Genomic DNA, 24,872 nt, shown 5'->3' on the forward strand with positions numbered 1-24,872 from the left:
CGGTCACCACCCTTATGTATTACTGACACTCTGGCCCGTTTCATCGCTTTCGGAAAGATTCCTGCTCGCAGTGCCGAGTTAAATATGTGTGTGAGAGGGGGAACGATGAATTCTAAGGTGTATTTAATTGCTTTAATTTGAAGACTATCTATATCTATAGCTATAATAGTGCTGAGCCCCATAAAAGTGGTAAATACTTCTTGTTCATCCGTCGGCTGAATGGCCATGCTCTCAACAGAACTGTAATTCACTGTATTAATAGAAAATGAGTCCCCCGAGGAAGCTATGCTTACGAAGAATTTATTGAAATAGTCTGCAAGCGCTGTACCACTAAGCTGAAGGTTGTTAGTGTTTATTGTTAATGGTGGAGAGTTTTCAGTCCATTCTTTGCCCCCGAATTTCCTTATTTCGTCTCTCAACCGAGTTATTGACCTTCCCCTTCTTTTATACTCGTATCTCGGTATTCACTGTGCTACCATGGTGGTCCAGCGGTTGTCGTTTCTCCTGGGTATATGGGAAGCCCAATTCCATTTTTTTCTTCATTTTAAAGGGACACTGAAGTGAGTTTGTCAAACTCCCGTTTTCGCTTGCACTGCGTTGACTGGCTCAAATGAACACATTTTTCGTCGTTTATCCGGTTGACAAGTCGGTAATTATTTGATAAGGCTCGAAAGAAGAAAAACTACCATGCGCGGACTGCGGCGGCCGCACCAACTTAACGCTGTGACGTCGGGAGAAGGTGGCACCGTGATTGGACGATGCCCACGGTTAGCATTCAAACAAGTTTCGGTTTCGGTTCTGTAAAACAACATGCTTGACATCCGACGTTATCGGTGGATGAGCATTCTCGATATCTCAGTAATCGTCATACCGCGCTTCTGTCATTTTGTCGGCTGTAAAATGCCCAAGATAAGCCTCCCAGGACGGCTTGGAATCGTAGAAATCACTAGCCGAGGCCTACGCAGTGGATGAACGCCCTCCGCGTCCCCGCAGACGCTCAAATTCAAAGCGCTTTTCCCCCATATTTGGAGCTTGCCTCACTCATGCCTGTATCGTAAAAAGCGGGTTCGTACCAGGCCAAGGGTCTGCTAATTCTGGCCTATGCCCACTTCCCGCAAGCAGTCGGTGCTTTTGGAAACAGCACGCCAACGAAAACTCGCTAGCGCGTCAGTGTCAGTCTGCGCGTGTTCTGCGAACTCGTTCGTGGAGCTGTGAACTTTACGGCCCAAAATTGTGATATCAGTGTAGAAAACATCGGCCGAAAACGAAAAATCAATTTACAAAAAAAAAAAAAAAAATAGAATTTACCCTCGGGGATTCGAACTTGCGACTTGCAAAATGATATCCCTAGCGCTCCAGACCACACGGCCACGGTCTTTTTTTTTCTGTATCAGCGCTGTCGATGAGGCAAATATAGGGTATATAATGTATAACCAGTTTACACTTTTATTTAGTTTTGGCATTTCAAGCAACTTAGGTGGGTTACTTTTAATTATTTAGGGGTGCCTGCTGAGTGCCACCCAACCCATACTTTTCTGCGCCGGATTGCTCTTTTGTGTTTAGGGTTAGCAGTGACAATCTGTCCGAGGTAGTTGTATTCTTCTAACCGTTCTAGCGTTTCTTTACGTACGCTGAAGAGGGCCCTTTCGGCATGCTTATTTATCATTACTGCAAATTTTTTCATATTTATTTTTAGCCCCACGGCTATTCTTTCTGGTAACAGTTGCTCAAGCATTTTTCGCAAGGGGTCTCGGTGGGCTCTGTGGCTCACCCGCAGTGAGTCATCTCACCCGTCATTGTTCACAAAGCAGGTGTGTAGACAAACCTCTCTGTCCCCCCCCCCCCCCCCCCCCCAAAAAAAAAAAATCAAACAATTACTGTCTGGTCCAGCTGCCGAGCCGCAGTGTTGTGTAAACTGGCGTCATGCCCTCAATGCATTGGCGCCATACCCCCTTTACTGATATTCCGGTATGGGGACATAGAAACCAATCCAGGGCGTTCTGACGTGTTTATTGTTACTGAGCTCTGCTGTACAGTAGACGCTGCTCTCTGAGGTGCAAAGCATCGAAGCGCAACTAAATACTACGGAGAAAACTATTAGTGACCAAAGTGACAGAATAACACGGTTGGAAAAACACCTTCAAAGCCTTTCAACCGTTCAAACCCAACTAGCGACACTAGAAACCAGTACAGCCGCCACTGCTCGTCGAATTGACTCTGTAGACCCGGTTTGACGATGCGGAAAATCGCTCGCGCCTCAACAACCTTATATTCTATTACCTTCCAGATACTAACCATTCTGAAACTTTCTCTGAGCAGGAAAATGTGATTATTAAACTCTGAAGCGAGCCTCTAAGCGTTAAAATTGACCCGAATGCAATGGCACGCGCGCATCGGCTCGGTCGTCCCTAACCTGGCCTGCACCGTCCGATCATAGTGAAATTTGCATCTTGCAAAACCAAAGAAGCAATCCTTTCTAACGAAAAAAACTAAAAGGCGGAACTTACGCAATTGGGCAGGATTTTTCTCGTTCAGTCCGAAATGCACGGAAACACCTTATTGTCTTCGCCAGAAGCAAGTCCGCGGCTTTTTAATGCCCCTACAAAACGTTGGTCCTTGTTTCAAAGCGGTATGTCTTCGAAGAATGGTTAGAAACCGTCAAAGAAATCACGTAGCAATCCAAACAGCATCGGCAACCGTCACACAGCCCCTGCAGTAGCGCACGATCAAGTATATCCACGTCCGTAATGTACACTAACGCCCGCAGTTTTCTTTCAAAGCGCGTTGCAAATATGCAATCTTGTCTCGTCATCCGGCAGCAATGTACTCGTGGTAACCGAAACATGGCTTCAAGTGACGTTAGAGACAACAAAATCCTTGCTTATCTCCCGAACTTGGGCGTTTTTCGAAACGATGGCAAAGGCACCCGAGGGGAAGGTGTTTTAACCGCCACTAGCAAGTTGCTATCGTGCGCAGTTGTTGACATTACGTCCGAATAAAAATCCTATGGCTGCTCATTTGCTTTACGCCAGTAACACTGATGCTTGAAGTGTGTTATCGTCTGCCACAAAGCAGCCCGCATTTCCCACAGAAACTTACAACACACTGAAAAACCTCACTGATAAACACCAAAACGCGCGTGTCCTACTCTTTGGCGATTTTAGCTGCTATCCCGATAATAACTTGCGAGACCAAGTAGCTCTGGCAGGAAGCAGTACTGAAACAAAAGAAATAATCAATGTGGGCTTAAATTTTAATCTCACACAGCTGGTGTCGGAGCCAACCCGAGAGACTAATAACCCCGCGAATATACTAGAAATGATACTAACAGCATACCCTGAAAGTTTGTTTTCACTTACAGACCTGTGAAATCAGCGATCACAAGGTCATACACACGATCTTCAATTTCAACGATTTGTCCCGCCAGCTCCAGCCTAAGAGTATCAGTTTGTAATATAAGGGCAACTGCTAGGCAATAAATAATGAACTCCAAATGTTTCTCTCGGACTTTGAAGCAGGTTTTTGGGGCAGATCAGTAGAGGACAACTGGACGATTTTTAAGAAAGAAATAGCGGAATTGATAGGAAGTTCATACCGACAATCTCATTTCGCTCATCTTGCCAGAAGCCATGATTCACGGAAACGTTGAAAAAACTAGAAAATAAGAAGAAACGATTATTTGGGGCTTCCAAGGTAAAACCGAGTGCTCACAATTAAGATAAATACTATGCGGCTGAAAAAGCATATTTGCTTGCTATACGCAGTGCGAAGCACTCGTTTTATCACACGGACTAACCCAAGGTACTAACCAACAACCCCAGAAAGTTTCGGGCAAATTATTAATCACCAGAAAACCCGCACTGTTAGATCGAAAAATAAAGGTGGCGACGATGTGAGTGATGACGACAGCAATGAATTTTTCAACACCGCCTTTTAATATGTTTTTACCAACGAAACCCACATATCATTCCTTGCGTTACCGAATTGTATAACACTTATCTGAGCGGGTATATTGTCTGTTATCTATAAAGTGGGAGTGACATCGATTCTAATATTCTTAAAAACACCAAATGCCTTTATTCAATGATTTTGTCGCTAATATTCTCACAGTCACTTCGCACAGGCCACTTACCAGAGGACTGGAAGGTGGGGAAGGTCACTCCAGGGTTCAAATCTGGTAACAAAAACAGCCCCCTGAATTATCGACTCATCTTTCTAACAAGTGCACCCTGCAAAATCCTGAAAGACGTCATCTACTCCCAAATCATTCACTTTCTGGACGGGAAGAGCTTCTTTCATCCTGCTCAGCATGGGTTCCGTAAAGGTAGCTCTTGCGAGACCCAATTAGCCCTTTATGCCTAGGATTCGCATACAAATCTTGATAATAACCAGCAGTATGGCGCAGTATTTTTTGATTTCTCGAAACCCTTTGACAGGGTACCTCATAAGTGACTGCTAATAAATCTTAGATCCTTAAATTTTCATTCTGACATTCTAACTTGGATTGATGAATTTCCAACTAACACCTACCAGTTTGTCCCCCTCGATGCAGTGCACTCTAGTCCCCTTCCAGTAACATCAGGTGTCCCACAAGGCTCCGTTCTCGGGCCTCTTCTCTTCTTAATTTACATTTATGACCTAGCTTCGCATGTCGTCCGAATTCGTTTGTTTGCCGACGACTGTGTAATCTATCGCTCAAACAGTAACCCCGCTGATCAGACCGCTATCGCAGATGACCTTAACCACGTACAACAATGGTGTGACCACTGGCTTATGAAACCTAATCCCAACAAGTGCAAAACCGTATCATTTTGCCGCCGCCACAACCCCTTTCTGTTCCCCTACGTAATTGCTAACGTCGCCCTCGAACAAATGCAATCATATAAGTATCTTGTTGTCAGCGTATGCAACGATGTTAACTGGTGCCTGCACATTACTAACGTTATATCATCTGCAAATAAACCTTAAGGTTTTCTGAAACGTCCCCTTCAGCCCACCCTAAAGAATGTGAAACTGCAGGCGTACCAGTCTCTTATCCGGTGTAAATCGGAATATGTGTCTGCAATCTAGAGCCCGCACCAAGCATATCTAATCGACTCACTTGAGGCGGCAGTTCAAAACCGTTCTATTACGTTTATTCATTCTTCGTATTCGTACAATATCAATGTATCATCCCTGAAAAAAACATCCGCTCTTTTAAACCTTGACGTCCGCGGCCGTATTTCCAGCCTCTGCCTTTTCCACAAATTCTTTCACAGCCCGCTCCGTGATCCCTACATTATTTCACCAGCCCGCATATCTCACCGCACTAGTCATCCACTTCAAGTCGCCCGACCACGTATTTAAACAACCACTTTTTTAATGTCCTGTTTTTTACGGACTACAAAGGACTGGGATGACCTTCCTCACGACGTATTCACCATTTCCTGCCCATCAACATCTTTGGACAATTTGTCTACTTATCCTTCCCTATGAAAAACTCGGGGAAAATAATAAATTATATTGTCAACCCAGCCCTTATGTAATACCCCCTCGAGGGGTCTTTCAGGAAATAAAGTGATGTGATGATGTGATGTTCTGCAGACTCACTTAGCAAGAGTATGTCATCTGCAAACGTCAAATGGCTCGAGGATTCTCCGTTTATCCGCAATACTGTGCTTTCTCAGTCAAGCTTCATCAGTACCCCCTCAAGACATGCTGTGAACAGTTTTGGCGAGATGGTATCTCCTCGTGGTACGCTTTTTCTGAACGGGAATTTGTCGCTTTGCTTGTGAAGGATTATACTGGCCGTACAGTCGGCAAAAGGCTTGTCTATAACACTCGAGCGGCGTACTCCAGACCGCGCAGAAGGCATCTAGTGATAACGCCTGGTTTGAGACCGGTAGAATGTGAGCATGCGCAACCCGCATCAGCGCGATGGCTGTTTCTCTTGTCGCTGTGCCCTTCGCCTTGGCTTCCGTACCTGCTTTCGCCGTGAGAAGCCCTGTCTGCGCTTCCGGGCCGGGAAACAAAAGTGGAGATTAGCGATTGTTACTACAGCGTTGGCTGCGTTTACGTGCAACGTCGCATAATTTTCGCAGCGCCCTACGGAATCTAGACACGAGTTGTTTTTTCTATATGCGAGAAAACGAGCAATCGGCGAAAACGCATCGCTACCGGCGTTCTGGAGTGACTAGGTATCGGTCCGTGATCGCTTGCACAGTGCATTAAGTATTGTGGCGTTAGCCCGTCAGCAGTGACGTGCAAAGCCAAGCGCAGAAACCGTGTAGTGGTGCACGCGGTATTCATGCAGTGTATTGGTAGAACGATGACGCAATGAACAGCTGTGTGCCAAAAGCTAATGCAGCAGCGTGCGCTAGCTCGACTAATCTCCCCTTTTGTTTCCCGGCCGGCAGCGCAAGCATGCAGCGCTTATTACGGGGCCCTATTCTCGACTGCACAAATTGCCGGCATTTCGCCCATGTTTTTTTGCGTAAGCATTACGTAAGCAATCAGTGACGTGCTGCACCTATAGCTATGACGACATGCAGTGTAATTTGACGAGTCACTCATAAAGAGCGCTACCAAGGTATCAAATATTGTGCAAGAAAGATATAAAAACACTTGGCATGTACTATAAAAATTAACACGGTAGCTGAGGCTGACAAGAAAAACCCATTTCTGGAGGTCAAATTTGGCACCAACACCACAAGGCGATCGAGTAACGTTGATCCAAAAGCGAGCGAAAGGCGGATGTCGAGCTAAAGAACCTCACACAATTTTTTTACCGTATCTATTTATTTCTTTCAATCGCTTTTATTAACATAGCTGGGCTCTCTGCTTCAATGCAAGCTTTGTTGCGTTATCACCTTCCCTGCCGCCACCGCCGCCACGCCTGGCCACGCCATCGTCTGCTGCTATGTTACAAGTTTATGGCGTGATCACAGAAAAAAAGACGGCCGCGACCATCGCTTCTATGACACATATGAGCAGGGAAGCGCTACGCCTGATAACCGCGGAGCGCACCGATGTCGCCGATTCACTCATTCGTCAAGCTCGACTGCAATCAGCGCTGTAATGAACTAAATAGTCACTTTTCATTGTTATTTTTCTCTTGAGTTCGATCATGTGACCCAACAGCTTACTAGGACAAGTATGGACAAATGACATGCATTGGGTTCTCTTTGTCATGGAGAGGCTTGTACTGCCCTCTTATGTTGCGGTTACGCCAAACAAATAATTTTTATTTCATTGCCAAACATAAAAGCAAAATACTGCATGTTATTTGTATGTTTCATGATCGCTGACTTGGAAGCAGTTGAAACTATAATTTGTTTCGGTAGGAAACGTGCTTTAAACAGCGCGCATGCGAAACTGCGCCTGCTGCAAATTGCCGCACATTTCGCGGCGCCGTAAGCCGGGGCAATATTGTGCCCTATTTTGCTTGTATTTTGCGACAAAAACAGCCGCCATTTTCAAGCTGTTACGTAGCATTACGTCACTTTTACGCAGGCTGAAGTTGCCAATGCATGATGTAATCGTTCCCGCCAACTGTTTAAATTACGTCACGCCTTCTCAGCCAATCACAGAGGGGGTGTGTATTACAAGCAGTATTGTTGTTGAATAGCAAAGACAGGCTTACGTTGTCATGTCCGCTGCATATAGTCTGGTTTTTCGTTGCCGGCCAAGAATTATGCGCCTTTAGTAACGAGAAATAAGGCAAACTGTAGAACTGGTGTCCGTAGACGACATGAAACGTCAAAATGACGACAGCACACACAACCGCTTTGTTAACCGGAAGCACGTGACCAAAATTGAAAGCCAATCAGAAAAGACTTCCGGAAAATTGCCTGAATTGCCGGCAATTTGTGCAGTCGAGAATAGGGCCCACGGTCAAAGAAGGTATGGAAGCCAAGGCGACAGGCACAGTGAGTAGGGGCACAGCCATCGCGCTGATACCGGCTGTGCATGCTCACATTCTACCTATCTCAAACCAGGCGTTATCACTAGGTGTCTCCCGCACAGTCCGTAGCACGCCGCTCGAGTGTTATAGACAAGCCTTTTTCCGACTGTACATCGCTTATATGTACGGCCAGGACTTATATAGGTCTTCTCTTAACACTTATGTAGGTCTCCTCTATTACCTTCTCTTTTACTTCTTCTAGCACTGCTGGGGTGTGCACTGAGTCAAACGCTTTTTCATAGTCCATAAATACAACGTAAAGGGGTTTAGTGTACTCTGCTTATTTTTATATTACTTGAGTGGCGGCATCGATGTGATCTATTGTTGAGTACACTTTCCTAACCCCTGGCTGCTCTCTGGGTTGTTGGAAATCTAGGCTTCCGCTTATGCGGTTTACTATTACTTTGGTAAACAGATTGTATACAACCGAGAGCAGGCTAATAGGCCTGTAATTCTTAAGATCTTTGGAATCTTTTTCTTGTGAATCAAAATTCTGTTAGAGTTTTTAGGCTATGCGCCTTTTAGAGTCATTAAGCATTGTTAGAAGAGTGCAGCAAATTTCATCCATTACAATATCTCGGTGTTCCTATAAGGATCCATGGTTATCCCGTCGTCACCTGCAGCTTTTCCTCTTCTCATGCTCTTGAGCTCAAACAGCTCAAACGCCTCCCGTGGTCAGAACCGAACCTGTGTCCCTCGCGTTATGAAGCCGACGCATATGCGATTCCGCCATTCGGACACGGTATTCACATGCGAAGCGCTGAGGTGATACTTGCGCTGCGTCGTGGCAACGCACGCTGCCGTTGCTAAGCGGCACTCCAATATTTATTTATTTATTTATTTATTTATTTATTTATTTCCCCTGCGAATCCCACGAGGGATTATTGCAGGACGGGCAACATCACACTACCTTCAATACAACGTATTTTTTCCCTATTGTTTTTTCCCAAATACATTTTTCCCACAGTGTTTCGATATCTGTGTTAATGCCGTTGCTCAGGTGTTAAGACGAAGAAAGCTCTAAAGAAAGCTGGTCTATTATACTGGTATCGCCAGCACTGTTAAAATCGGGATATGTAACAAATGATTCAACAAACGACATAATACTGAACAAACAGGTTTTTCTAGTGTCAAAGCTATGGTCGGTAGGATTGAGATGCCCCTATAATTTCTGGCGTCGTTTTGTCGCCGCGTTTTTACATTCGCATAACTGAGTGTGGTACGGGATTCTAACGCAGGATAATTTCATAGAAGAACATTTTCATTTGATTTCCCATCCAAAAGGTCCGTTTAACTTTGTCCGGTAGAAAATGTTCGCCTAAAATACCCTATAAAGGATGCTTGAACAAAATTTTTGCCCACGAGTAGGTCGAGTGACAATTTGGGAAAGATGAAACGTTAAGAGCGCGTTGATAACAACGTGCGAGCACGTGGAGTGGTGCTGCATAGTCTGCCAATTTATATCAGATAGATTTAAATCACCAAGTAGTATTAGTTGCGCCCCTAGAACGTGCTGGTGCATGTGCATGTACACATACAGAGATCGCATGGTATCACGGTCAGTTGAGGACTGCGATAAACACAGCCGACAAAAATTGGTCGAGCAGCATAAAGTAGCTTGCAGAACACTGCCTTGACCTCAATCACTTCTGGCAGGGCAACAAAGCGGCTATCCCGTTTTATTAGAATGCCACACCACCGCCATGTGACGGTCGAAGTTTACATACTATTGCATAGCTAGGAAGTGCCATCTCAAAATATTTTATATCCTTTGTTAATCAAGTTTCAGTGAATGTTAAAAAGTCGGGCTCGATGCTCAGCCCAAAGATTCTAACGCTGTTAATTTATTCATTATTGTACGGGTGTTCACATTTACAAAAGTTATTTCTTTCGCTGCTCTTCGCGGCGTGTACGTTGGGATCGCATTGCTATTTCTCGTTTTTTCCTCGCCAGATGCTCGGGGCCTCGTGTAGACGAGTACAGCGTTATTTGTTTCTTCATTACACCGGTATAATTCATTATTTACCCATAGTTTGCCATAGAGCAAGGATACATTTCTCCAGATTCTTTTCTTGGTTTCCCAACTTTTCCCTACTTTTTTGGATATCACGCACCCCAGTGGAAAAATAACAGTAGGGTACGTCATATACTCTATACCTGCATGTGTTTGGCTCTCCATTCCCAACGCAGGCAGGTATGGAGTGCGGCGTGCTCCGGAAGTAACAATCATCCTGGATACGTGACATGCTAAACCAGATAGGTTCAACCATGCTGGGACGGCCCTTTGGTACACAAACAGCACTCCCTCACCAGAAGATGACCTGGCCACCCTGGCGTAGTAGTTGGCGGTCACCTCATATCACTAATCAACTCAACTCTCGGCCCTCACTCCCCAGCAGCTGTAGAGCACCTGTGCACGGCGGTGGTCAGAACAGCGATACCGCAGAGGGTGCTAACAATCTCTGGGTCCAGACAGGCCGCCTTTGGAAATTGACCCTGGCGACGTTCAACGCACACACATTGTCTGGTGAGAGAAGCTTAGCTGAACTACTAGAGGAGCTCTCGGACATTGGGTGGGATATCATAGGGTTAAACGAAGTTAGAAGAACGGGAGAGGGCTTGATGGAGCTGACTAGCGGACATATTTTGTGCTACATAGGTCTCCAAGAGAAGAAAGAACATGGGGTGGCATTCTTAATGCGTAGGTACATAGCAGGAAACGTGAAGGAGTTTTTCAGCATTAGTGAGAGAGTAGCGGCTGTCGTGATCGAGCTAAATAAGCGATACAGGTTAAAGATCGTACAGGCCTATGCGCCAACAACCAGCTATGATGATGAAGCCGTGGATAGCTTCTACGAGGACTTCGAATCAGCAATTAAGAAGGCCACAACGCAGTTCACGATTGTGATGGGAGACTTTAACGCAGAGGTAGATAAGAAGCAAATGGCAGAAAGGTCAGTGGGAAACTTCGGAACAGGCAGTCGCAACAGTTGAGGAGATACACGGGTGGGATTTCCAGAGAGAAATAACCAGAGGTAGATGAACTAATTTTTCTAGAAACGAAACAACAGGAAATGGACACGGAAAAGTCTCTAAGGTGCAACCAGAAACAAAATTGAGTTCTTAAGTGACAACACAGGTGTCATGCAAGACGTAGAAGTGCTAAGTAAGACCTATTGCTTTGCCGATAAAGCAAAACAAAACTGAAGACGGAAGAAATAAAGGAAAAGTGAGGAAAAAAATGTCGATGAGTAGAAAAGTTTCAGCACATATTTGTTAATTAATTTTGGCTGCTGAGGGAGAAAACATCATTTGGTAATTGATTCGTTGTATGCGAGACATAATAGCGCGAACACGTTCTCCATACCTACTTCGTATCCTAGGAGAAACAAAATTATTACGTTGACGAAATTTCCTGACAGTAAAACTCATTGGCCCAAACGTATTTCAAAAGTAGTGTTCGTGTATACAACATTAAAAATTTTGGCATCAAGAGATCAGGGCAAAATCCACCATTAAAATTCACACCATGCATCATTGATTTTATTACAAGTTTCAACAAATTATCAACTTAATTTCGCCAAAAGGTCGTGTAAAAATAAAAGCAACAAATACCATAGCATAGCAGGCCGTAAACAAAAGGATATGCGATCTGTTTCCGGACTGAAACTGGACATGACGGACGCATTAAAAACAACAAACAGGCCATTTTGCGAAATGGGCACAAATGTAGACCAACTGGCTGTTCCATGACATGTGGGGATCGAAAATAATTTTAGATATTTAACAGTCCAGATATAATAAAGCGGAGAACAACTGCACTTATTACAAGATGAGTTGTGTAGGAAGATCGGTAGTTATTGGGAGATAAGTTTGAGAGGATTGCAAAAACACAGAAGTTGTGTTTTAGTTGATTTGATTGATTGTAGGGTTTAACGCGCCGACGCAACGCAGCCGATGAGGCGCGCCGCAGTGGAGGGCTCCGGATTAATTTTGACCACCTGGGGATCTTTAACGTGCGCCGAAATCTCGTACACACGGGCGTTTTTGCTTTTCGCCTCCACCAGAGTTGTGTTTTAGTTATGTTAATCCCAAACCATTCCATTAGTCCCTCACAATCATATTGTACATTCTTCACAACTGTCGCATATACCTTGTGTCTGGAAATCAAAATTATGTCATCCGCGTACTGAACAACGCGTTAGTAAGATACAGAAGCACTGGATTATCACTATATAAAGTGAACGAAAAAGGAGCAAGTATTGACCCTTGTGGCCCTGCACAACGTAAATGAATTTGTGTACTTCCAACTTTTCGTATGACTGCGATTTGTGATCAATACGCAAAATAATTGGCAAGTAAAGAAAGAAATGGAACACGAATTTCATAGTTGTACAGTTTGTCGCACAAAAGGCCACGACGAACGTACAATCAAATGCTTTGGTTGCATCTAAAAATAGAGCAGAAGCGAATTCATTTTGACCGATAGCCATATTCAAGTAATCAGAAATTTCATCTCAGGCTTTTTGCATGCCTCGACAACTGATAAAAACCAGACTAGTTAAGTGAAAACACATCACGAGTTTGAAAGGAACGACGTAATACTGAACAAACAGGCTTTTGTAGTATCAAAGCTATGGTCGGAAGGATTGAAATGCCGCTATAATTTCTGATGTTGTTTTGTCACCGCGTTTCTACATTCGCATAACTAAGGCTTGTTTTAGACCGATGGGTACAATTTGAGTAATGATTATGTTGTTTATAATAACAAGCAATACGCGTTAAGTTCAAATTCTTACACAGGGCATCAACCGACACGTCATCCAGACCGGGAGATTTTCGTCGATTAAAGTTAAACAGGGTCTAACGGATATCGTCCTCAGTAAAAAGTGGCAAAAAGTCAGAGTTAAGGAGAGAAGTAGTCCTATTTGCTCCATTTCTAGGTGAAAGCCCAGCCTGGACCCTCATTGCATGTCGGGAGGGGAGCAGCCAATTTTAAATGGGCGCCCTGCCATTCCATGTTACTGTTCACCGCAGCGTCGTTGGCACGGACAATGCATTATTAGGCCGCGCTGCATGCTGAGCGATGAACGGCTGATTTGAATTATAGCATGACAGCAGGCACGCCCGCGGAAATGACAGCGTAAGTGATGAGGTCATCCGTGAGCATGCAGCGCGGCCTAATAATGCATTGTCCGTGCCAACGACGCTGCGGTGAACAGTAAAATGAGATGGCAGGGCGCCCATTTAAAATTGGCTGCTCACCTATCTATCTCTCTCTCTCTCTCTCTCTCTCTCTCTCTCTCTCTATATATATATATATATATATATATATATATATATATATATATAGGACAGAAAATAAGGGTTGGCAGTCAAGAAAACCTCGGAAAACAAAGGGGAGGTTGTGGTTGGTCATAGAAACAGACGAAGAATTTTTTGAGTCAGAAAGAAAGTTGTGAAAAAATGCCCTCCGGGTGGGATCCGAACCCACGACCTCCAGAATACCGGTATGATGCAATAACCACTACGCTACCGGCGGGGCTGTTTCCCCACCACTTTCTCGGGTATTTATGTCAAGGTATTTTTTGTTTCCTGCACTTAGGGGTGGTAGCAAGCGCCACTCGGACTACTCGGGGTGAAGGGGACCTTCTTTTTAACCCCCGGGCCGTGACTCGAGTGTCTACGACATGTCGAGAGTGGTCGACCAGCGTTGAACCCTCTTAAGCTACCTTTGGCATCAAGACTGCCAGAACAGAGGCCCTCGCTAAGCATGTAGCGAATCAGAAATGGGAAATGAGGGGCTCGGTGAAATAAGACAGAAAATAAGGGTTGGCAGTCAAGAAAACCTCGGAAAGCAAAGGGGAGGTTGTGGTGGGTCATAGAAACAGATGAAGAATTTTTTGAGTCAGAAAGAAAGTGATGAAAAAATGCCCACCGGGTGGGATCCGAACCCACAACCTCCAGAATACCGGTCTGGTGCGATAACCACTACGCTACCGGCGGGGCTGTTTCCCCACCACTTTCTCGGGTATTTATGTCAAGGTATTTTTTGTTTTCTGCACTTGGGGGTGGTAGCCAGCGCCACTCCCACCCGGCGGGCATTTTTTCACCACTTTCATTTTTTCACCGCCGGCATTTATTTCTGTATTTCCTAACGAGCCCCTCATTTCCAAAACCCTATTATCTTGCGAAAGCTTAGCGAGGGCCTGGGTTCTGGCAGCCTTGATGCCAAGGTAGCATAAGAGGGCTTCCCGCCAGTTACCCGCTTATGACAGGCTGTAGACGTTCGCGTCATGCCCCTGGGGTTTAAAAGAAGGTCCCCTTATCCCCGTGTAGTCTGAGTGGCGCTGGCTTCCACCCTCAAGCGTCAGATACAGTTGTAGTAAATATAAATACCCCAGAAAGCGAAGGAGAACACAGTCGCCCAGATAGCCGAATTGGTAAGGCATTCGAGATCTAATCGAAAGGCGTGGGTTCGGTCCCCACTCTGGGCGCGTGTTTTTCTTTCTTTCTTTCTCACGTAATTAATAATAAAATAAAAAAATGTAACGTCACTAACGGTAAAAAATCGTCTAACCATTCCCCTATGCCTTCTTTGGCATTTTAGACTGCCGGCATTTCTTTCTGTATATATATATATATATATATATATATATATATATATATATATATATATATATATATATATATATATGACCACTACGCCGGTAGCGTAGTGGTCATCGCACCAAACCGGTATTTTGGAGGTCGTGGGTTCGGATCCCACCCGGCGGGCATTTTTTCACCCCTTTCTTTCTGACTCAAAAAAGTGGTGTGTGTGGTATGGTTTTATTTTAAAATCGGGTGAAATTCAGCCAGCGGGTTGGGCGGGGTTTGGTTTTTGTTGGTTCAGGGGTTGGGTCGGGATTGATTATGTTTCAGTTTAGTTAAGGGTAGGTTTGTGGTTTTTAGGCCTGGTTTGTTTTACACTGACTGATGACGAGCTTCGTGCGCCCCTCTGTTCTCTTTAGGGGAGCGGTTGGTAAGTTTTCTTTAGTGTATGTGGGAAAAGGTATCTAACGAAGATGTAAGAGGCAGAAATATAACAGAAAGCTCGAATGCAGGATAACGGGGATCACGCGGCAAGCAGCGGAGCACGCAGCCGAGCTTACACGACAAAATTGGCGTCAGCTCGGCGACAGCGTACAGGTAACGCTGGGGTCAGCAAAGATATGGAAGCTAGTACGCCACTTTCTGAACCCCATGCACAGTAAAGTGGAGAGCTAGAAAGCAATCCAGTGCTTGCTACACTTCCATCCTAGCAGCGACGACGATATACTTGATGAGCTTAAAGATACGTACATTGGCACAACTTTACCTCGAGTGCAACCTCGCACTTACGATGGCCGTCCCAACCCAAAGCTGGACAAACCAATAACGACCCAGGAGATCGGGCAGGCACTTCAAGCCCTGACCCGCAACACCACTCCGGGCAAAGACAAGATCCCAAAGAATCTCCCCAGGAACCTCGACGACGCAAGTATCCGAGCCTTAACGGGGTACTTCAAGGAGCACTGGGAACAGGGCACAATACTGGCGCTGTGGAAACACGCCGAAATGGTGCTTATTCCGAAGCCAGGCAAACCTACAAAGCTGGACACATTGCGCCTCATATTGCTAATGTCGTCCGCAGGGAAGTTTTTTGAACGCGTGATTATCACCCGCCCACAACCATACACACAAGCCCAAGACATTTACCCGCGCACAATGATCGGGTTACGAACCCCACCTGTCAACTCGAGGCATCCTCTTTCAAATAAAGGAAGACCTCTGGGCGCATACTTCGCCTCATTCCACCAGGGCTATCCTCGCTCTGTATTTGAAAGGAGCTCAGTTGAGCATTTTGTTAGGCTAGTTGGGGCCGCATCTTATAAGTACAAAAACTGCACGGAAAAGACAGGACTACGACAAAGGGGACAGGACGGGCGCAGGCTCCCAACTAACTTTATTGGAAAAACGGACATCAATATGGCATTTCTTGCACATGGGGAGAAAGGAGCCGGTTTTTTTCTTCTTTACTTTTGAAAAGCAGCAACCTGTTTAAAAATTCAAACTCATTGCCGTACAGATTAACGGAAGGCTCGCTGACGCAATTTTGATGGTTCTTGCGAATAAAAAGGCTTCTATCAGCTCGCGGGCGACTTGTTCCCGGCTTCTTTCCAGCACTTTTGTTTCATTCAGCAGCGGCTGACACGGCTTGTCTTCGCAGGCAAAACAATGGCGTGGAAGGTGCGACCCTGTTTTGTTTTTCATAGATAGCTGGTGCTCCCTCAAGCGGTCATTGACACCAGTATACAACCCCAGTTGCGCATCGCACAAACTGTGCAGCTCTGTCACTGCCTCTGCCTCTGCCGATTCGCGGGAAATTCGCGTCGCCGCTTGCGTTATGCTTGTGTTGTGAAGACCCATTTGGGAAGCTACTTTTTTGAAGAATCCCGTATTTTTCACATTTTAAATAGCTCGCTGCGAAGTTGTTGTAGAGCGGAGGGAGGGGTTACAGGTCCGTAAGATTTCAAATTGAAAATTTAAGACTAGTCCCCGCATATTGGGCAGCTGCAGCTGGGGTAGGTGACCATCTGCTACTGCTAATAGCTACCCACCCTCATGTAAGCAAATAGCCAGAGTGGCCGGTTGTTTAAGGCTTGACAGCAAATCTGGCCACGCACTGTGGTTCCTGTGTGCCCCCTCTGAAGCCGGTCAAGTGTAACATACCCGTAAAAGATTACATACGTCTGCGTGGCTTTGCATACGCTTTGCAAGTACAAATGTATGTTTATTTCGCGACATATTGTGGGGTGTGCGCTTCAAAACAGGCGCAATTTCACTGACGCTATGCACGACACTTTCCCCGTCTGCTGATGCACAACGAAATTCCTTTTTTTTTCTAACTTTGGTAAGTTCGAGCTATCATTCGTTATGTATTGCCGCTGTAGCTTCAATCAGTGGTGCATTCCCGTGGCACAGTATAAAAACGTGCAAACAATGAACAATATTCACATCTATGCCCGCTATGTTAAAGGATTCTATAAATGTTAAATTATATGCAACGAAGAATATACAATTGGTAAATTGAACTAAAAAACACGTGCACAGTGTTATCGTCGCTCTTTAAATTTAGCGTCCAACTTAACATGAAATAAAAGCGGACGGGTGAGGTCTAATGATGGATGCAGACAAGGGTTTTCTGTCTATTTGAGGCTGAGCGGAATACAACGAAGCAACGTATGACATTCTGTATCAGTTTCGTATGAAATTCTGTAACCTGGTTCACCGCCAAAGTACACCAGGTTACTCATTACAATGCATTCATTATTGGTTCCTAGTGGGAACAAATAAATAAATAGTAACCGCAGATGAAGCTACAGAAGAGCACGGCTCACTCGCTCTACAAATGAATGGAGACACGCACTCACCGGCGCCGACGGAGACGCGCCACAACGGCCCTTCTGTCCCTTCTAAGGCAAAAACCAATTAGTGTAATCTCTCCGCGCAAGGTAAAGTAGCAAGATAAAGGCAGGCCTAATTAGGTAATGGCTGGTGTAAAGATTGATAACAAGGCGTTCGCGTTCTCTTATTGTGTTCTTGAGGAACTAGGGACTAATACGCTGATAAAACAACCACTAAATTCCGGCCTTTTCTCGGGCTGGCGTTTCTGTTGAAAGTATTCAGTGGTCACATATTTAGTCTTTCAAACAAAGCCTCATCCACTGTTCAGGCTTGGCCATCGTTGCGTTAATTCCCGGTTATTTTCCGACGAAATGCCTTTCAATTGCCGTCTGCTGTCATAGTGCTGCATAATTTACCTTGAGCCCGGTTTTTGGAGAACGCTTTATCCAGTTTATAATTGGCTGGCGAACTCTTCCCAACATATTTGTGGAAGTGTGGATGCGCACAGCTTTGCTCGGCCCACAAAAAAGTAGGAACTATGATGCTGCATTGCTGCCACTTCTTTCGCAGTTCGGGGTGTTTATTTGGTCGCGCCGATGCGTTGTGAAAATCATCTTGGAAAGTAGCAATATATATCTACTGACCTTTCATGTTTGGACTAGAGAAGGGGGTGTGGTGCAACTTTGTTTGGAGTAAGCGGGGGGGGCAACAAGAATTAGCTTCCTCGTAAAAGCACACCCCCGTGAGGAAATCTGGTTTTCAGTCGTTTCCAGTGCGCACGCACGTGCCATGGACACGGTGCTCAGTACCCGTAGTACACTTCGTCAAAATTTGCACCCTTATTCTCAGCGAACTATAACGAGGTTTGGTGATCAGCGTTCATGCCTTGCAAAATACTTTCCCGTTATTTGATTACGAATGCTTTCAAGGCCAAACAGCATAAAGCGGGAAGCGGTTTACAGTGACTTAAACACTTGCCTGGTGGTGAACAGACAAGTATATACCCGGCTACAACTCAGCTAACATGGATAAAAAATACATTAGAAGTTCCCCAGGTGCTCTGGCTCAGTGGCTAAGGCGTTGTGCTGCTGAGCAGTGTCGATGCGTATCGCGGAGGTCGTTTCTCTGGTGAAGGCAAAAAACTGAAGAAACACATGAGTACTTATATATCGGCGCACCTTAAAGATGCCTAGGTAGCCGAAATAATACGTAACCCCCCCCCCCCCCGTGCTGACTACTCGATAGCGCATGTACAGCTTCGGTGCATAAAACACCTAAAGTAGAAAAAAATTCACTCCCAATGTATGCCTGGAGTGTTAGTTTTTGACACTGCAGATTTTTCCAACCAGACCCTGTGTAAACTTTGCGGTTGTAAATATAGATTTTGCAGTTGCTGGCGCCACTGCCTTAGCAGTTTGCTATTAGGAATTAGTATAACTTTTTAAAGGTAAGAACGTTTGTGTTATGCGTAGTTTGTAGGATTGGATTCGTGCGGCTTTTGGAGCCCGATTTTATTTCTCGGGACGGGTGGTGACAAAATGGGGCGAAAGTAATCAATGCAGGATAGCGAAGTAACGGAAGGAGTGATTTTATGTATTTATTTCTTTACTTATTAAATAATTAGGCAATTAATTATTAACTTAGAATACTGCAGGCAGAATCGCTTCCCAAGCAAGAGAGGGTTACAAAAGGTTATTCGACAAGGCCTATTTAAACGCACCAACACTTGAGGCGTTTTTTTCGAAATGAGCCAGATCTAGAAACAGAAATTAAGTCGGATAAAACTGTAGTGACAAGAAAAACTCGGGAACTTTCCGTTAAAAAAAGGTGGCAAGTTGAGATAACGCCCTGAAAACGTGTACGCAGATGATAGTTCATATCGAAAATGAGCCATATCCTGCTGTTTCGCGGATCAAAATGAGCCAAATCCATTTGCCAATGGTCGTTCGTTTTTGGCTTGTCTGCTGAGACTGTTTCGTTGGTGTTATCGTTAGTTTTATTGTTGCCTTTCGGAGCTGAAGTATTATGAATTAAGCCGGCAATTAGGAGATCGGCGAAAGATCTGTCCCCAGATGTCAACGACAACACGAACGGAAGAAGGGAACGAAATGAAACTAAGATGTCAAACAATGGTGCCATTTCGTCTCACCCATCCCTGCGGTGGTGGTGGTTGCGGTTTGCGACGGGAAAATGAAAGGAAATTCACTGGGGATATGTTGAGCTCGGCAGGGAGCTCACCTGCATACAACTCAGTGCAGGGGAAGGGAAGTAGAGGGGGAGTGATAGGATAAAGTAGAAAGAGAGAGAGAGGGAGAGAAAGGTATAAAGAGAGCTGTCAGTCCTAGAACGCTGTCAGTCCGGGCACACCAGTCAATCACTGCACTCCGGTCTACAGCCGCTGCGTGAGGCCGGTCGTCTCCAGGAAGTGAAGCACATAAGTGAACACTTCCCGTTGGGTTGCCGCAGGTCCTCCATGTCGGCGCTGGGAAGGCCTCGACGCTGGAGCGCTCGGTGGAGCTCTGCTCTCGGGCCTGCGTGGTGGGGGCAGAAGCAGAGTAGGTGCTCGAGCGTCTCCAGTTCGGAACAGTCCGCACATGTAGGGGAGTCCTTGCGGCCGTGTCGGTGCAGACGCTCCGCTACATTGCAGCAGTTCAGCCGCATGCGGAGAAGCAGGCAGCGGGCGTCCCTGCTGATGCGTGCGGGCAACGGTCTGGGCGCCAAGCCGCTCACGACCCGAGGGTCGGGGTGCATCGTCTGCACCATGCGGGCCAGGGCAGTGCGGGCCTCGTCGAACGCGGTGACGTCTTCGGAGACTGGGGTGCCCTCCTGGTGGGCCTCCCTGGCGCGGGCGTCGGCGTCTTCGTTGCCCCGGATGCCACTGTGGCCCGGCAGCCAGTGGAGCCGCAGGTCGCAGCCTCGGGAGGCCACAGTGCGCAGCTTGATTGCAAGGGAGCGCTCCGGGTAGCCGCTGCTGTTGGTGGGTTGATCGGCCGCGTGCAGCCGCAGCAGGGCAGTCCTGGAGTCCGTGAGGATGACCGCCCCGGGGTGGTTATGGGGCCCCCTTTCCAGGAGGAGGTCGGCGGCCAGGTGCAGCGCTGCCAGCTCCGCCCGTGTGGAGGAAGTGGGGAAGGGCAGGCGGCTGCTCCGGCTGGCTCCCAGCTCAGGCACAGCTGCTCAGCTCGTCCTGCAGCAGGACGGCCGCCTCTTGGCGGATGGCCTAGGGTGGTGTGGTCCGCTTGTTGCGGACCCCGCGGAGGGTCGTGGTGATCTGCAGGGCCTTCCCGGTGTCTGGTTGTGGCGGCTCCAGACAGGGTCGGTTCGGAACCTCGATGCCCTACTCGAAGATAGTGAGCAGCGCTCCCATGTGCGAGTTGGGCCGGCTACGGAACCTCTGCAGGAGCGGAGCCCCGTCACGTACGGCCAGCAGACGCTGGATGTGCCGCAGCCCCGCCTGCAAGGCCCGCATCTCGATGGGCCAGGTGCCCGCCTCGGTGTAAGTTCCCGCAACCGGCGACGTGGAGGGGAGGCCCAGGCAGAGGCGGATGGCGCGGCGTTGGTCGATCTCCAGCTCCTGCCAGCGTCGTGGTCCCAGGTAGGCGAGTGGAAGCGCGTACAGCACAGCTGCGGAGGCCATGCCGTGGAACACGCGCTGCGCCACTTGGTGTGAGCAGCCCTTGCCTCGTGACAGAAGCTGCCGCACCCCTTGGAGCATCTGTGCACTGTGTGCCCGGAGGGCCTTGACAGCGGGCAGCCATGTGAGCCGGCAGTCAATGAGCAGCCCCAGGTACTTCACGGTCAGCCGCCAGGGAAGAGGTCGCCCGTTGAGTGTGATGGGCGGTGTTGCCTGTCGAGCCCTCCATCCTCCCGGGTGCAGCATAAGGGCCTGCGTTTTGGCCTCCGAGAGCTGCAGGCCACGGCTCTCGAGGAAGACCGCAACTGCGCCCAGAGCCTCCTGGAGGCACGCCTTGACTATATGGCAGTCTTTGGTGGGGCCATGGGTCCAGAGTGCCACGTCGTCAGCATGCACCGCCACCTCTACTGGGTGTCGCAAGCCTGGAGGGATGCAGTCGGGGAGAGGAGCCAGCACCAAGTTGAAAGGAAACGGGCTCAGCACGCTTCCCTGGGGCACCCCGGAGCGGACGTCTCGAGGACTGCTGGTCGCCCGGCCTACCTTCACCCGCAGGGTCCGGTCACGCAGGAACGCCCGGATGTAGCCTCCTAGGCGCCCCACAACGCCCATGCCGTCCAGGGCCTCCAGGATGGCCCCGTGGGCAACCGTGTCGAATGTCGACCGCATGTCCAGCAGGAGCAGGAAGGCCACCTCCTGGTCATGGCGGGCCTGTTCCAGCATGGAGATGACGTCCCCCAGGGAGTCAGCCGTGCAGCGGTGCCGCCTGAAGCCGCTTTGCTGCTCCCGGAAGACGCCGCTGTGGTCGGCAATCCACTCGAGAAGGGCAAGGGCTGCACTCTCCATGACCTTCCCAGCAGCCGACGTCAGGGACACGGGACGGTAGGACTCTTGCTCCGTCGGGGGCTTGCCGACCTTGAGAATTGGCGAGATGAGCCCCACGAACCAGGGTGGAGGGAGGACACCAGTCCGCCAGACCCGATTGAACAGTCGCAGAAGCGGCTCTAACTGAGTCACGTCCAGGTTCCGCAGCATCTGGTACGTAACCCCGTCCATACCAGGAGCGCTCCGCCGCTTGGGGCATCGATTCAGGGCGGCCTGCAGCTCACGGAGCGTGATGTCCGTGGAGCAGAGGGACACCACTTTCTGGTCGTGTGGGGCGGCTGGCTCCGCGTCAAGTGAGGCCGCAGGAACTGGAGGCGGGGTTTGAGCGGCCTTGGCAAACTGGTCGGCGAACAGCTCCGCCAGGGCCCCTTCTGTGATTCCCAGGGATATGGCGACCGCATGCAGGGGACGCCGGCTGGTGGTGGTAGGCCCCAGCAGAGCCTTAAAGATACGCCAGGCTCTGCCCGGGTCCTTACGAGAGTCCATGGACGAACACAGCGACTCCCAGCCCTGCCTGCGACGCTGCCGTGCCCGTCGGCGGCATTGGGCGTCCGCCCGCCGGTACTGCGTCCAATCCTCTGGGCGCTTGCTTCGCAAAGCCTTCCTCTGTAGCTGGTTGCGGCGGGCCCGAAGCCGTAGCAGCTGCATGTCCGGGAGTGGCGTGCAGAGAGGTACCTCTCCCCGTACCGTTGCCTTGTCGGCGCTCCGCACGACTGCTGCGAGGAAGTGGACTTCAGGATCCTCGGTGCATTTGGTCATTTCCTTGCGGAAGTCGACCCAGCTAGTGAAAGCGTAAGCCCTTGTGTCGGCTCGCTTGCGGTGGTTCCCGGGGGTGACCAGTATGGGGTAGTGGTCAGAACCCCACGTGCTGGCGGCGGTCTCCCAGGAATAGGCGCACCGCTGCGTCACCAGGGTTAGGTCGATGCATGACTGCTGGACCGTGCCACTGCGACGACATGGGCGGACGAAAGTAGGGCTGCCGGTGTTGGCCACGTGCAGTCCACAGGTGGTGATGGCGTCTAACAGCTCTCGTCCCCTTCGGGTGGCTCGATGACTCCCCCAGGCAGGTTGATGTGCATTGAAGTCGCCGCACAGTACAGCGTCCGAGCCCAGGTTTGCGCGCAGCCGGCACAGCGCCACGGCGTCCCATGGTTTCTGCGGCTGGATGTAGACGCTGGCCACGGTAGTGTCCGTTGTCCCCATGCGTACTGTCACGGCGGCACACTCCATTGGGCCATCAGCAACTGGGGCCAGGTCAACAGGAGCACTGTTGAGGGTGGCGCGCACATAGACCGCTGCCCGCGACTTTCCCGGTGGGTGGCTGGCGTCGCGGCACGGTGTGCTGCTGCAAGACCTCAGGCGGCAGCTCGTGGCGCTGAGATGGCACACGTAGCCCGGCAGACGCGGCGTGTCGCTATAGATGTACACTTCCTGCAGTGCCAGCACGTCGAAGGACTCCCGCAACAGGTGCTCAGTCAGCTCCGCGCTGCGACGGCCTAGGCCGTTGCAGTTCCACTGCAGGATGCGTGGCCGCTGGCCTTTCCCACTGGGTCTGCTAGCCATGGTGTAGGTGGGCGGGGGGGCTAAGTAGGGCCAAGGCGTCTGTGGCCGCCATCCTTGCCGGGTCATCGGCAGGCAGTCGGCCCACCAAGCTGTGCGTCAGGGCCAGGAGGACGGGCATCAGCTGCTCTGGGCCAGGGGCTGCAAGCGCAACGACTGGGGCTGCGGGCGGGGCGGGCTGCTGGGCAGTGGCGCGCCTGGCTGCCTTCCGCTGGGCTGCAGACCGGGGCTGCAGTCGTCCCTGGGGAGTCTGTGGGCCAAGCCGTGACTGCTGCTGGGTGCTGCACCGCCTGACCATCTCGGCGTAGCTGGGCTGCGCTGATCGAACCGACGCCTCGACCTCAGCACGGGGCACTGGCTTTAGCGCCTGGGCCATGGCTGTGGCCACACAGCGCTCGTGCTGTCAGCATGGGCAACGGGGGTCCGTCACACTGTGGCGGCCACTACAGTTGGAGCAGGGGGCAACACCTGCGGTGCACTGTTGTGAGTTGTGTCCTCCCCCACAACGCGCACACCTCACGGTACCCTTGCAGCCGGCCGTCACATGATCAAGTCTCCCACATCGGCCGCACTGGACAGGTCTGGGACGGCAGGCTCTCACGGGGAGCAGCAGCTTGTAGACAGCGACGAAGGCGGGTGGGACCGGTCCCGCAAAGTGCATCACCACTGCACCATTGCGCTGCCGGGACGCTTCACTTATCGGCACATCGGATTTAACGTTGGCCATTATCTCGTCCGACGTGAGTTGCGGGTCCACGCCGAAGATCAGGCCACGACTTGTGCCGCGTTCGACGGGTCGATAGGCTCGTACGGGTATACCGCATATTTCCTCCGTCGCCAGCAGAGAAGAGAGGCACTCCGCAGTCTCGGCATCGGCGGCAACAACGTTTAAACGAGTGTTCATTCTCACTTGGGAGACACCGGCGACAGCGGCCAATTCACGGGCGACTGCCTCCCTCGATACCGCAAGGAAGGAGGCAGAGCGGTCAGTGGGACGAAATAGGCAGGTGCCGACAGCAGGCTGGTGTATCGGTCGCGTGGCAGCAAGCTTCCGCGCTTTGCGACGGTGTGCCTTTGAGATCTGCGTCCACTGGCCCTCCACGTCGTCCGAAGAAGGTTCGGCGTTGGATCGCCCTTCTGTGGGGACGCCTGTGGCCGCAAAATCCATCGGCGTGACCACGCACTGCGCCGCATCACCATCTTCTTCCTCGGCCAGAAGAGCGGACGCGGCCGCCGCTCTGTCACGCAGCTCTGCGGCGCGCCGCGCAAAGCGCACAAGCTCGTTGGCGAGCTCGGCGCCACTCGGCGAGGTAGCGGGGGCACCATTCGATGAGGCAGCGGGACGCTGAGGAAGCTCCCTCGCAGAAGCCGCCATCGCAACCTGTCCAGTGGAGGTAGCAAGGGGCCGGTAATGCGCAGGAGAGCTCA

General features: G+C 49.4%; 1 protein-coding gene across 3 annotated transcripts in view; it reads right to left on the reverse strand.

Annotated features, from left to right (window-relative positions):
• LOC144138076 (organic cation transporter protein-like) overlaps nt 1-24,872 on the reverse strand; it is a 109,616-nt gene that overhangs the window by 64,912 nt on the left and 19,832 nt on the right. The window contains exon 1 of one of the 3 annotated variants that reach the window (XM_077670166.1): nt 17,398-17,464. The exons of 1 other annotated variant lie outside the window; for it this stretch is intronic. The gene's annotated coding sequence lies outside the window, so the exon portion shown is untranslated. Of the gene's footprint in view, nt 1-2,507; nt 2,528-17,397; nt 17,465-24,872 lie in introns of those variants that run through there. One more of the 3 variants, XM_077670170.1, reaches the window with a different exon arrangement.

The sequence above is a fragment of the Haemaphysalis longicornis genome, unplaced genomic scaffold, assembly GCF_048455015.1.
Source record: "Haemaphysalis longicornis isolate Haplotype H1 unplaced genomic scaffold, Haemaphysalis longicornis Haplotype H1 scaffold_1, whole genome shotgun sequence".
NCBI lineage: Eukaryota > Metazoa > Arthropoda > Arachnida > Ixodida > Ixodidae > Haemaphysalis > Haemaphysalis longicornis.